Source organism: Lithobates pipiens, unplaced genomic scaffold (assembly GCF_037356315.1).
Source record: "Lithobates pipiens isolate NorthernLeopardFrog02 unplaced genomic scaffold, aLitPip1_a1.2 Scaffold_3, whole genome shotgun sequence".
Lineage (NCBI taxonomy): Eukaryota > Metazoa > Chordata > Amphibia > Anura > Ranidae > Lithobates > Lithobates pipiens.
Window position 1 is genome coordinate 274,132,828 of NW_027507790.1, and position 13,033 is coordinate 274,145,860.

At 47.0% G+C, this 13,033-nt stretch overlaps 1 protein-coding gene across 1 annotated transcript in view; it reads right to left on the bottom strand.

Moving 5' to 3' along the window:
* Positions 1-13,033, bottom strand: part of LOC143941159 (vomeronasal type-2 receptor 26-like) — a 142,636-nt gene that overhangs the window by 66,712 nt on the left and 62,891 nt on the right. The window lies entirely within an intron of this gene.

Sequence of the window (13,033 nt, forward strand, 5' to 3'; positions counted from 1 at the left end):
TAAGATGGGAGTCCCCTCCAAGAGGGTGTTCAGTGTAGCCCACATTGATTTAAGAAATTTGTGTTGGCCCTTGTTGGGAGCGTAATAGGAGATAAAGAAGAATAAATGGCCGTCTATGAGCACTTTTACTAAGATAAATCTGCCTTCCGGGTCTTTATAATCTGCCTGCCAGCAGAAGTTACAACTTTTGGAGAATAGCGTATCGACACCTTTAGACTTTCCCTCTGGCTTCGCCAGGTAAAACAAGGGGTGTTGATTGAAGGGTTAGAAAGAGTTAATGCACTGTAACATTACATGCTTGAGAAACAAGGCGTCCTTCTACTGTACTTTCATTAGGGATGAGCTTCGAGTTCGAGTCGAACTCATGTTTGACTCGAACATTGGATGTTTGCCTGTTCACCGAACAGCGAACAATTTGAATTCGTGGCAAATTCGAAAAGCCACGGAACACCGTGTACAAGTCTATGGGAGAAATCTAAAGTGCTCATTTTAAAGGCTTATATGCAAGATATTGCCATAAAAAGTGTTTGGGGACCTGGATCCTGCCCCAGGGGACATGTCTCAATGCAAAAAAAAGTTTTTTCGGGAGAGGTGATTTTAATAATGCTTAAAGTGAAACAATAAATGTCTATGTCTATGGGACTTGAATGTTCAAAATCAAAATCAAAATTGTTCATTTTAAAGGCTAATATGCAAGTTATTGTCCTAAAAAGTGTTTGGGGACCTGGGTCCTGCCCCAATGCATCAATGCAAAAAAAAGTTTTAAAAACTGCAGTTTTTTCGGGAGCAGTGATTTTAATAATGCTTACAGTGAAACAATAAATGTATAATATACCTTTAAATTTCATACCTGGGGGGTGTGTATAGTATGCCTGTAAAGGGGCGCATGTTTCCCATGCTTAGAACTGTCCCTGCACAAAGTGTCATCTCTGCAGGAAAAAAAGTAATTTAAAAGCACTCGCTGCTATAATGAATTGTCGGCTCCCCGTAATACAGATAACAGTCATTGAAAGTCATTGATAAAAAAAAGCAAATTACCAGGCCCTTCAGGTCTAGTGTGGATATTAAGGGAAACCCCACATTAAATTAAAAAAACAAATGACGTGGGGTTCCCCCCAAATATCCATACCAGACCCTTTGTCCGAGCATGTAACCTGGCAGGCCGCAGGAAAAGAGGGCACGCAACCTGGCAGGCCGCAGGAAAAGAGGGGAGATGAGAGAGTGCCCCCCCCCTCCTGAACCACCATACCAGGCCACATGCCCTCAACATTGGGAGGATGCTTTGAGGTCCCCCCCAAAACACCTTGTCCCCATGTTGAGGAGGACAAGGGTCTCATCCCCACAACCACTGGCCAGGGTTGTGGGGATGAGGCCCTTGTCCTCCTCAACATGGGGACAAGGTGTTTGTGGGGTCTGCGGGTGGGGGGCTTATCAGAATCTGGAAGCCCCTTTAACAAGGGGACCCCCAGATCCCACCCCCGTTTGAAATGGTAAGTGGGTACAAAAGTACCCCTACCATTTCACAAAGAAAGTGTAAAAAATGTTAAAAAAAGTCCTTTATTACAAATATGGTTCAGGAGGGGGGATGCTCTGACCTGGAGTTCCCCTTAAAATCCATATCAGACCTGAAGGGTCTGGTATGGATATTTGGGGGAACCCCACGTCATTTTTTTAAAAATTTTACCAGAAGGGCCTGGTAATTGAATTTGGGGGAACCCCACTCTTTTTTTTATCAATGACTTTCAATGACTGTTCTCTGTATTATGGCCGACAATTCATTATAGCCACGAGTGCTTTTAAATGACTTTTTTTTCTGCAGAAATGACACTTTGTGCAGGGACAGTTCTAAGCACGGGAAACATGCACCCCTTTACAGGCATACTATAGACACCCCCAGGTACAAAATTTAAAGGAATATTACACTTTTATTGTTTCACTGTAAGCATTATTAAAATCACTGCTCCCGAAAAAACTGCAGTTTTTAAAACTTTTTTTTGCATTGATGCATTGGGGCAGGACCCAGGTCCCCAAACACTTTTTAGGACAATAACTTGCATATTAGCCTTTAAAATGAACAATTTTGATTTTGATTTTGAACATTCAAGTCCCATAGACTTTAATATGGTTCTAAAGTTCACACGAAGTTTAGGTCTGTTCGCAGGTGCGAACCGAACTGGGGAGTGTTCGGCTCATCCTTAACTTTCACACATAGCATAACCACCAGCCAAAAGAGCTCCATAAATAATAGACATGTGCATTCGTTTCCGTCTGAATGCATTTTTCGTCCGAATTTCAGGTATTTTCGTTTTCGTTTTGACAATTCATAATAGCTGCGAGTGATTTTAAAGGACTTTTTTTCCTGCATAAATGACACTTTGTGCAGGGACAGTTCTAAGCACCAGAAACATGCGCCCCTTCACAGGCATACTATAGACACCCCCCAGGTACGAAATTTAAAGGAATATTACAGGTTTATTGTTTCACTTTAATCATTATTAAAATCACTGCTCCCGAAAAAACTGCAGTTTTTAAAACTTTTGTTTGCCTTGATACATGTCCCCCGGGGCAGGACCCAGGTCCCCAAACACTTTTTAGGACAGTACTTGCATATTAGCCTTTAAAATTAGCACTTTAGATTTTGAACGTTGGAGTCCCATAGACCTTAATAGGGTTCTAAAGTTCACACGAAGTATGCTATATACTAGCTCCGTTGAATCTTCTTTATACATTCGACAGACACCATAAGCCTTCAAAGACAGATTCGACCGTAATTCATGTGGATTTTCGGACAAATGCAATTTTTGAACGAAAAACAAAATAAATAAAAACGAATTTCAGGTGTAACTAGATAAATTAATTTTTCGGACGAAAACTAAATTCTGAAACAAAATATTTTACTCTGCACATGTCTAATAAATAAATGATTGTGAGTCCCCTTTATGCTACGTGATGCCTTTTGTTCTGAGTTTTTATAAAAACTCAAGCCAAGCTACCATTAAACCTGAGCATACTTTGAAACCATTTTGTGTCTTCTTCATTGTGTGCTCCCAGAGCTCTGTAGAGGAATCCACTGGTCATTCTTAGAAACCGGGTAGAATTAACCCTTTCAATTAATGGTGGCAGCAGGCGGGGTGCAGTGTTCATCCAAGGTAAGTGGATTGTGTCTATTTTACTGATGCTTTTCTTCTTGCCCTGGCTCTGACAAAACTGCATGTGTACGCTGTGTTTATAAGGGGAAATTCTTGCAGGATCTTTGTGCTTTTGGTAATTTGTCTCTGGTAGCTCTGTAGAGGAATCCACTGGTCATTCATAGAAACCAGGCAAAATTAACCCTTTCACTGATGGTGGAGAAAATTGGAGCTGTACCATTGAGGGAAATGGGTTTCCTGCACCATGATAATATCTACCTTGAGGGAACTGTAACTCTCAAATATCTTTCTCCTTTTGAGGGGCTTCAGGGATAGGAGGATTTTCTCCGCTTCCTGGAGACTGGAAAAGGAGTAATGCTTGCACTTGAAGTAAAATTTAACAACAAATGGAAAGGTCCACCAGTATTTAATGTCCTTTTGGGTGAGGACTGAAAGTAGGGGTTTCAAGGCCTATCTCTGCTGGATCATAGAGAGGGCTAAGTCCGCAAAAATGAGTATTGGGTGGCCTTGATGTGTAATCTGTTTCATCTCTCTGAATTGCTTCATTATCTCCCCCTTGACCAAGTAGAAGTGGGGTTTTGCGATGATGTACTAGGGGGAACCATCCTTTCTTGGGGGTCCCAAGGCTCTGTGGACTCTGTCCAATTCCATACAGTGCTGTGGAATGTTCAGGATCAAGGTTTTGATGATCTCCTGGGTAGCTTGGTTAACATCCATGATTGACTCTGGTAAACCTCTGATCCTAAAATTGTATCTTCTGGATCTGTTTTCTAGCTCATCGATCCTAGAAAGGGCTGAGTCAAGCCTGTCTTGAAGTGTCTGAATATGGTCTGAGTTTTGATTGGTGTCTGCCACCATCATATTCAGTTTGTTCTCCATGGCTTCCATTCTGGAGCCCAGGTTTTTTTAAGTCAGATTTGATTTCCCTAGTTATCTTTGCTGCTGTGGAGGCCAGACCCCTCTCCAGTAATTCACAAAGCTTCAGGTAAAGGTCTCCTGGCTGGAAGTACCAGTCCTGAGCAGGGGTGGCAGGGACGGAGACCCCTGGTGTGGTGTAAGAGAAGGCCCAGCAAGAGAAAAGGCACTGTCCCAGAGGCCACCGCCAAGTAATGATTCAGTGGAAGCCGGTGAAGGTGTCATAAGTTGGTGGTTGCTGTTCTGGCCTGCAGGGGTGTATGTGAGGGATGCAGGGGCTATCACTTGCCTGGGTTCTGCCTGTCCCTCCGTGCCTAGAGTATTCTGCCTGTCCCTCCGTGCCTAGAGCTGCTGACTTTTAATAAAGACACTTATGCCCGTACACACGAGCGGATTGTATGACGTACTTAGTCCGTTGAAACACATTTCAGCGGACAATCCGCTCGTGTGTGGGCTTCAGCGGACTTTTTCAGCGTGCAGTCCGGCGTACTAAGAATTTCGGTTTTTCCGAAATTCTGTCCGTCGTACTCGCATTTCGGCGGACAATCTGGCCGTGTGTGTGCCAGTCCGCCGTACTTTTGAAATGAGCGGACTTTTCCCGCCCGGAGGAAAGTCCGCTCATTTCGAGCACATCTCCAGGTAGGTGGGGCCCGCGAAGGAGACGTCGCTGGCCCCGCCGCCTGGTATGGACTTAAAGGGGAACCCCAACGCCGAAAAAAATCGACGTGGGGTCCCCCCAAAGTCCACAACAGACCCTTGTCCGAGCACGCTACCCGGCCGGCCAGGAAAGGGGGCGAGCGAGCGCCCCCCCTCCTGAGCCGTACCACGCCGCGTGCCCTCAACATGGGGGAGTGCCTTGGGGAAGGGGGGGCCACGCGGCCCCCCCACCCCAAAGCACCTTGTCCCCAAGTTGATGAGGACAAGGGCCTCTTCCCGACAACCCTGGCCGTTGGTTGTCGGGGTCTGCGGGCGGGGGGCTTATCGGAATCCGGGAGCCCCCTTTAATAAGGGAGCCCCCGGATACCGGCCCCCCCACCCTATGTGAATGAGTATGGGGTACAATGTACCGCTACCCATTCACCTGTAAAATAAAAGTACAAAAAAAAACACAACACACGAGATAAAATACTTTATTGCACAGCTCCGGGGGTCTTCCGTCTTCGGGGGTCTTCTCGCCGGACTCTATCTTCTTGTAGCTCTTTTGCTAGTGGAGGAGCCTGGCTTTCTTCCTTGCCGCTGGCCTCTTCTCCCTACTTCGGGGGTCTTGTCCCCCTCTTCGGTTCTTCTGCCGGCCACCGCGCCTTCTTCTAGCTCTTTTACAGGCGGTGGCCCGGTCTTCTGTCGCCGCCGCTGCCTTCCGTTCTTCTTCTTCTTCTTCTTCTCCTTCTTCTCCAGGAGATGTGGACTCGACGATCTCTCCAGCCACAATGCCAGGGACGCGCTCTGCTGCCACTTATATAGGGACAAGGGGCGGTGTCACATGGCTTTATGTCACATGGGTTGGTGTCACATGGTGACCCCACCCCCTTACGATGTCACAGTCCCCATGTGACATCAACCCATGTGACCAACCCATGTGACATAAAGCCATGTGACACCGCCCCTTGTCCCTATATAAGTGGCAGCGGAGCGCGTCCCTGGCATTGCGGCCAGAGAGATCCTCAAGTCAACATCTCCTGGAGAAGAAGAAGAAGAAGAAGCAGAAGAACGGAAGGCGGCGGCGACAGAAGACCGGGCCACCGCCTGTAAAAGAGCTAGAAGAAGGCGCGGTGGCCCGGCAGAAGAACCGAAGAGGGGGACAAGACCCCCAAAGTCGGGAGAAGAGGCCGGCGGCGAGGAAGAAAGCTGGGCTCCTCCGCTAGCAAAAGAGCTACAAGAAGATAGAGTCCGGCGAGAAGACCCCCGAAGATGGAAGACCCCCGGAGCTGTGCAATAAAGTATTTTATCTCGTGTGTTGTGTTTTTTTTTGTACTTTTATTTTACAGGTGAATGGGTAGGGGTACATTGTACCCCATACTCATTCACATAGGGTGGGGGGGCCCCCTTATTAAAGGGGGCTCCCGGATTCCGATAAGCCCCCCGCCCGCAGACCCCGACAACCAACGGCCAGGGTTGTCGGGAAGAGGCCCTTGTCCTCATTAACATGGGGACAAGGTGCTTTGGGGTGGGGGGGCCGCGCAGCCCCCCCCTTCCCCAAGGCACCCCCCCATGTTGAGGGCACGCGGCCTGGTACGGCTCAGGAGGGGGGGCGCTCGCTCGCCCCCCTTTCCTGGCCGGCCGGGTAGCGTGCTCGGACAAGGGTCTGTTGTGGACTTGGGGGGGACCCCAGCGCCGATTTTTTTCGGCGTTGGGGTTCCCCTTTAAGTCCATATCAGGCGGCGGGGCCAGCGACGTCTCCTTCGCAGGCCCCGCCTACCTGGAGACGCGCTCGAAATGAGCGGACTTTCCTCCGCGTGTGTGGGCGAGTCCGTTCATTTCAAAAGTAGGGCGGATAGTACGGCGGACTTAGTACGCCGTATTAGTCCGCTGAAAAAGTGTCGTGTGTGGGCAAGTAGCCCGTTCGGAAAGTCCGACGGACAGTCTGGCGGAAAGTACGCCAGACTAAGTACGTCATACAGTTTGACCGTGTGTACGCGGCATTATCTGTCCAGCGAGCCCGTGATGTCGGCCGCCCAAGGCTGATCCGTCCAGCGGATCGGGTGCTGGCGCCACCATCTTAACGAAGGCAAACAGGCAGTGGAGCCTTATGGCTTCACTGCCTGTTTCCTACTGTGCATGCGCTAGTTGCATTTTGTGAATGGCCCCATTGTGAACGGGCCAGCTCACCAAAGAGGAGGAAGCGCTGCGGAAGAGGAAGAGGCAGATTAGGCAGACTGCCTAGCAACAGGGGTTTCTGGTAAGTAAAACATTTTTTTTTCCAAATGTTTTTTTAAATATTTTTGTGAATATTAATGTAAGTCTAAAAAAGACCTCAGATCTCATATTTACACAAAAATGCTATAAAAAAATAAAATAATAAAAAGTCATCTTGCATTGGTATGCAGCCGGGTGGAGGTCATCTCTTTCCCTCACTCAGCTCCATACCTAAAACGAAAGAAGACCCAATCGCCTCCACCGGTAAGTGGCAGAGGGCCCTCTCCCGCCAACAATAAAGACAAATCTGCTATTTAATACATCAGAAAAGCATAACCTAATATTTGGTACAGAGACCAGAAACCCTTGTTTGCAATTACAGAGATCATACATTTCCTGTAGTTCTTGACCAGGTTTGTACACACTGCAGCAGGGATTTTGGCCCACTCCTCCATGAAGACCTTCTCCAGATCCTTCAGGTTTAGGGGCTGTCGCTGGGCAATATGGACTTTCAGCTACCTCCAAAGATTTTCTATTGGGTTCAGGTCTCTAGACTGGCTAGGCCCCTCCAGGACCTTGAAATGCTTCTTACGGAGCCACTCCTGAGTTGCCCCGGCTTTGTGTTTCGGTTCATTGTCATGCTGGAAGACCCATCCATGACCCATCTTCAATGCTCTTACTGAGGGAAGGAGGTTGTTGGCCAAGATCTCACGAAACATGTCCCCATCCATCCTCCCCTCAATACGGTGCAGTCGTCCTATGCCCTTTGCAGAAAAGCAGCACCAAAGAATGTTTCCACCTCCATGTTTCACGGTTGGGATGGTGTTCTTGGGGTTGTACTCATCCTTCTTCCGCCAATCCAGTTCTATTTTTGTCTCATCAGATCACATGACTTTCTCCCATTCCTCCTCTGGATCATCCAGATGGTCTTTGGCAAGCCTCAGATGGGCCTGGATATGCTTTGGCTTGAGCAAGGGAACCTTGCATGCGCTGCAGGATTTTAATCCATGACGGCATAGTGTGTTACTAATGGTTTTCTTTGAGACTGTTGTCCCAGCTCTCTTCGGGTCATTGAAGAGGTCCTGCCATGTAGTTCTGGGCAGATCCCTCACCTTCCTCATAATCATTGATGCCCCATGAGGTGATATCTTGCATGGAACCCCAGACTGAGGGAGATTTACCGTCATCTTGAACTTCTTCCATTTTCTAATAATTGTGCCAACAGTTGTTGCCTTCTCACCAAGCTGCTTGCCTATTGTACTGTAGTCCATCCCAGCCTTGTGCAGGTCTACAATTGTATCCCTGATGTCCTTACACAGCTCTCCGGTCTTGGTCGGATCATGCTCCATATTTTATAAACACTTGAATTTTTAAAGTTCATTTTTTTCTTTCTGATATGGTGTCTCCAAGTAAATGTATTAGTGACTGCTTCCTTACACATACAACTTCCTATGGGAGTGATTAAGGGAAGAGCTGATTATATGCACCATGTGTGTTAGGGAAATCAGGGAGTATATAATAATAAATGTGTGTGTTGGGGAAATTTCATTCCACTGAAACTGCCCTACTAAAACTCACTAATGACCTACTAACTGCTAAAACCAATGGGCATTACTCCATACTCGTACTCTTATAACTTTCTGCTGCCTTCGACACAGTTGAGAACCTGCTCCTCCTCAGCAAACTATACTCCCTTGGCCTTCGTGATTCTGCTTTATCCTGGTTCTCCTCCTACCTATCTCAGTGCACTTTAAGTGTCCTTTACAAGTCCATCTCTTCTGTTCCTCTTCCTCAGTCTGTTGGGATACCCCAAGGCTCCGTCCTTGGGCCCCTCTTATTCTCGCTCTATACCTCTTCCCTGGGCCAGTTGATAGTCTCCCATGGGTTCCAATACCACCTCTATGCCGATGACACACAGATCTATATTTCCGCTCCTCAATTCACCCCCTCTATCTCCTCATGGATCTCAAATCTCAACTAAGGATTCCCCTTAATATTCATACCAGACCTGAAGGGCCTGGTATGGAATTTGGGTTGACCATCATGCATTAAAAAAAAAAAATTGGTTTGAGGTTCCCCTGTGGGGGAATCCCATGCAATTTTTATCAATTAACTTTTATGTGTATTGCCGGGACCGACAATTCATTATAGTCGCTAGCGCTGGTACTTTTAAATTACCTTTTTTCCTTGCTCTCTGACTGTTCTAAACACGGGAAACATGTGCCACTTTACAGGCATACTATAGACACCCCCTAGGTATGAAATTTAAAGGAATATTACACTTTTATTTTTGTTTCACTTTAAGCATTATTAAAATCACTGCTTCCGAAAAAACTGCCATTTTTTAAAACTTTTTTTTGCATTGATACATGTCCCCTGGGGCAGGACCCAGGCCCCCAAACACTTTTTAAGACAATAACTTACATATAAGCCTTTAAAATGATCACTTTTGATTTTTCATGTTTGTGTCCCATACACTTTAACGGTGTTCGCGCGTTCGAACACATTTTTTGCCTGTTCGCACATTCTGCTGCAAACTGAACAGGGGGGTGTTTGGCCCATCCCTAGTATTGACATTACATCTTAATAATGCCATATTGAGACCCATTGTATCTGAAATGTGTTTTCAGCTTGCATGGCTTACAGTGCCATCTTTTTGAGTTGTATACCTTACCCTTTTTTCATATACATGTAGTGCCGGCTCCTGAAGAGCACGCGCTATGTTTTTTTTTTTTTCTATTTAAAGTTCCTAAAATCACAGTTGGGTTTTAGGGTTAATTATACCAAATTATGGCTTCGGTACCAGTCTAGCTGGATTGCACTGGGTTCTCCTTGGCCATAGGTGTCGCTGTTACCACTGGCAGGTGTAAGAATGCAATTTAGCTATGCATATCGAATGCCATTCTTTCTCTGAACCAGCCCAGTGGGTGTGTCATCCTGCTCTGCATTCTGGGAGAGGGTATTTAAGGTACTGACATCGGGTACTTCTGGATTCTGGTCCAGAAGATTTTTCTGTCTGCTTGGTCCTGGTCCTCCTGACCAGCCCTCATGGCCCTCATGGCCTGGGGTGCGGATCCATGCAATTTCAAGTCTCGGGGCTGGCTAGCCCGAGGCAATGTAACTGAGAGGAGGATTCAAAGGTGATTTGGTGCCGTCTCATCTGTGGAGTGGCCCAGCAACTGGAGAAGCACCCAGGAGAGGACTCTTCAGGAGAAGGCCATGCATAAGGCTGGCTTCTCAGAAGGGGCCTGGCGGCTCAGTTGAAGGACACTAAGTAGATCTACACTCATACGGTATCACCGGACCGGCTGCGAGATACTGGTACCATGACAGGGATTTATATAGGGACAATGGGCGGGGTCACCGGATGATTGTCCCATTGTCCCTATATAAGTCGCCGCACAATGCGTCCCTGTCATTGCGGCCGGAGACAGCATCGAGTCAATATCTCAAGAAAGAAGAGAAGGCGGCAGCGACGGAGACGATGACAGAAGACCGAGCCACCGCTAGTAAAAGAGCTGGAAGAAGGAGCGGAGGCCCGGCAAGAAGAACTGAAGATGGGGACAAGACCCCCAAAGAGGGGGAAAAGACCCCCGAAGTCGGAATAAGACTTCCATATGGGGGTGGCGATGAAGAAGAAAGCCGGGCTCCTCCGCTAGTAAAAGAGCAGAAGACAGCGGAGGAGTCCAGCGAGAAGACCCCCCAAGATGGAAGAAGACCACCGGAGCTGTGCAATAAATTATTTTAAAAACGTGTTGTGTTTTTTTTTACACTTTTTTTCACAGGTGAATGGGTAGGGGTACATGGTACTCCAATACTCATTCACATAGGGTGGGGGCCGGTATCTGGGGGCCCCCTTATTAAAGGGGGCTCCCGGATTCTGATAAGCCCCCCGCCCGCAGACCCCAACAACCAACGGCCAGGGTTGTCGGGAAAAGGCCCTTGTCCTCATCAACATGGGGACAAGGTGCTTTGGATGGGGGGCCCCCTTTTCCCCAAAGCACCCCCCCATGTTGAGGGCACGCGGCCTGGTACGGCTCGGGGGGGGGGGGCGCTCGCTCGTTCCCTCCCCCTTTCCTGACTGGCCGGGTTGCATGCTCGGATAAGGGTCTGATATGGACCTTGGGGGGACCCCCACGCCGTTCTTTCAGCGTAGGGCTTCCCCTTTAAGTCCATACCGGGTGATGGGGCTAGAGATGTGTCAATCTCGCCCATGAAGGCGCAGACATTGACCTCCTGCTCTAGTCCCGTTTACCTGGAGCACGTTCAAAATTAACTGACTTTTCTGTGTGTGAGAAAATTCGTTCATTTCAAAAGTCCGGCGGACTAGCACACAGATGGCCAGATTTTCCGCCAAACTCATAGTCCGGCGGACAATTTTTGAGTCAAAACTTCTTTCTAAGTCCGCCGGACTTTTGGGGAAAAAGTCCGCCGGAGCCCACACATGGGCGGATTGTCCGGCGAACTCTGGTCCGCTGGACCAAGTTTCTGGATAGTCTGATCGTGTGTACGTGGCAAACGTACACTTTTGATACTTTGTGGGAGACAGTGACACTAATACAGTGCTCAGTGCTAAAATTATGCACTCTCACTGTACTAATGACACTGGCTGGGAAGTGGGTTAAACATCTAGGGCAATCAAAGCTTAAATTGTGTGTCTAGCCAGTGTCTTTGTGTACTGTGTTAGGTTTTGGATTTGCTTTCCCTGCTTTTCAAGGCAAGAAAATCCATCACTTCCCCCTGTCAGAATGGAGCTCTGCCTTGTTTACATAGCAGAGCTCTATCCTGTGTGTCTTCATGATGATCGGTGGGTACCAGCCAACATCCATTGGCCAGCAACCACTGATTGGCTTTTGCTGTGACTAATAACAAAAGAAGTGGCACGCCAACAGCACGTGCACCCACTAGGCAGAAGTGCAGAATCACACACACACACACATATATATATATATATATATATATATATATATATATATATATACTGTACATATGTGATTCTGTAGCAGTAAATCTGCTATGGGATGGTCGTTCAGTGGTTAAACCATACACTTATGCCACGTACACACAAGTGTAATTTCCATTGGAAAAATCTTGGATGGTTTTTCCGGCGGAATTCCGCTCAAGCTTGGCTTGAATACACACGATCACACAAAAGTTTGCTGAACTTTAGACTTTCAAGAATGCAGTGACGTACAACACTACGATGAGCCGAGAAAATTAAGTTCAATGCTCCCGAGCAAGCGTCAAATCTTTACCGAGCATGCGTAGGAATTTTGTGCGTCAGAATTGGTAAGGATGATCGTAATTTCCGATCTGAACTTTTGCCGAACGAAAAATTAAGAACATGCTCTCAATCTTTTGTTGGCTGCAATTCCTCCAGCAAAAGCCCAATGGAGCATACACATGGTAGCATTTTCCATCCAAAAGCTCTTATCGGACTTTTGCTGGTGGAATTTTCCACTTGTGTGTACGGGGCATTAGGAATTTGCACAAGCAGCATATCATTCATTTCTTTTAGGATGCAGTCACTGTTCGACCCACAATGAACCGGGTGGTGCTGACAGGGCCACCCACAGCTCGAATTTCAGCCTATTCCTACTCTGCCTATCTGCTAATAAAAATATATGTTTGGTTGTGTGACAGACCTAGCCAGGATACAGGCTTTTTGAGAGGACTGAATGCGAGCCTCTTGCCGACTGATTAGGGGCCATGGATTTTAAGGGGCACAGGGTGAATGAGAACCCCACTATAATCTTTGCTAGATTCAATGCTGTATATATGTATATATAATGTGTGTTGTCTCATGCCGTTGGGACACACACTGTCAGATGCTAATGTTATCAACTCCAGCCACCTGTCTGTTGTGTAAATGAGTCTGGCTTGTAAGAGTATTCAGCACATTGTTGTTTGTGCTAATTAACCCTGTGTTGATGTTTATGGTAATGTTTATGGAATTGTTAGTGAGCTAGGAGCCGAAAAGTCGTATCCCTCAATCAACTAGTCTGAGTGTTGATTTAGATAATTAGCTCATGCTAATTAGGTTAGGTTTTAGTCTTCTACTGCATTATAAAAACTTGTCATTTTGCTTCTAATAAATCAGTCCATGTTAGCACTAA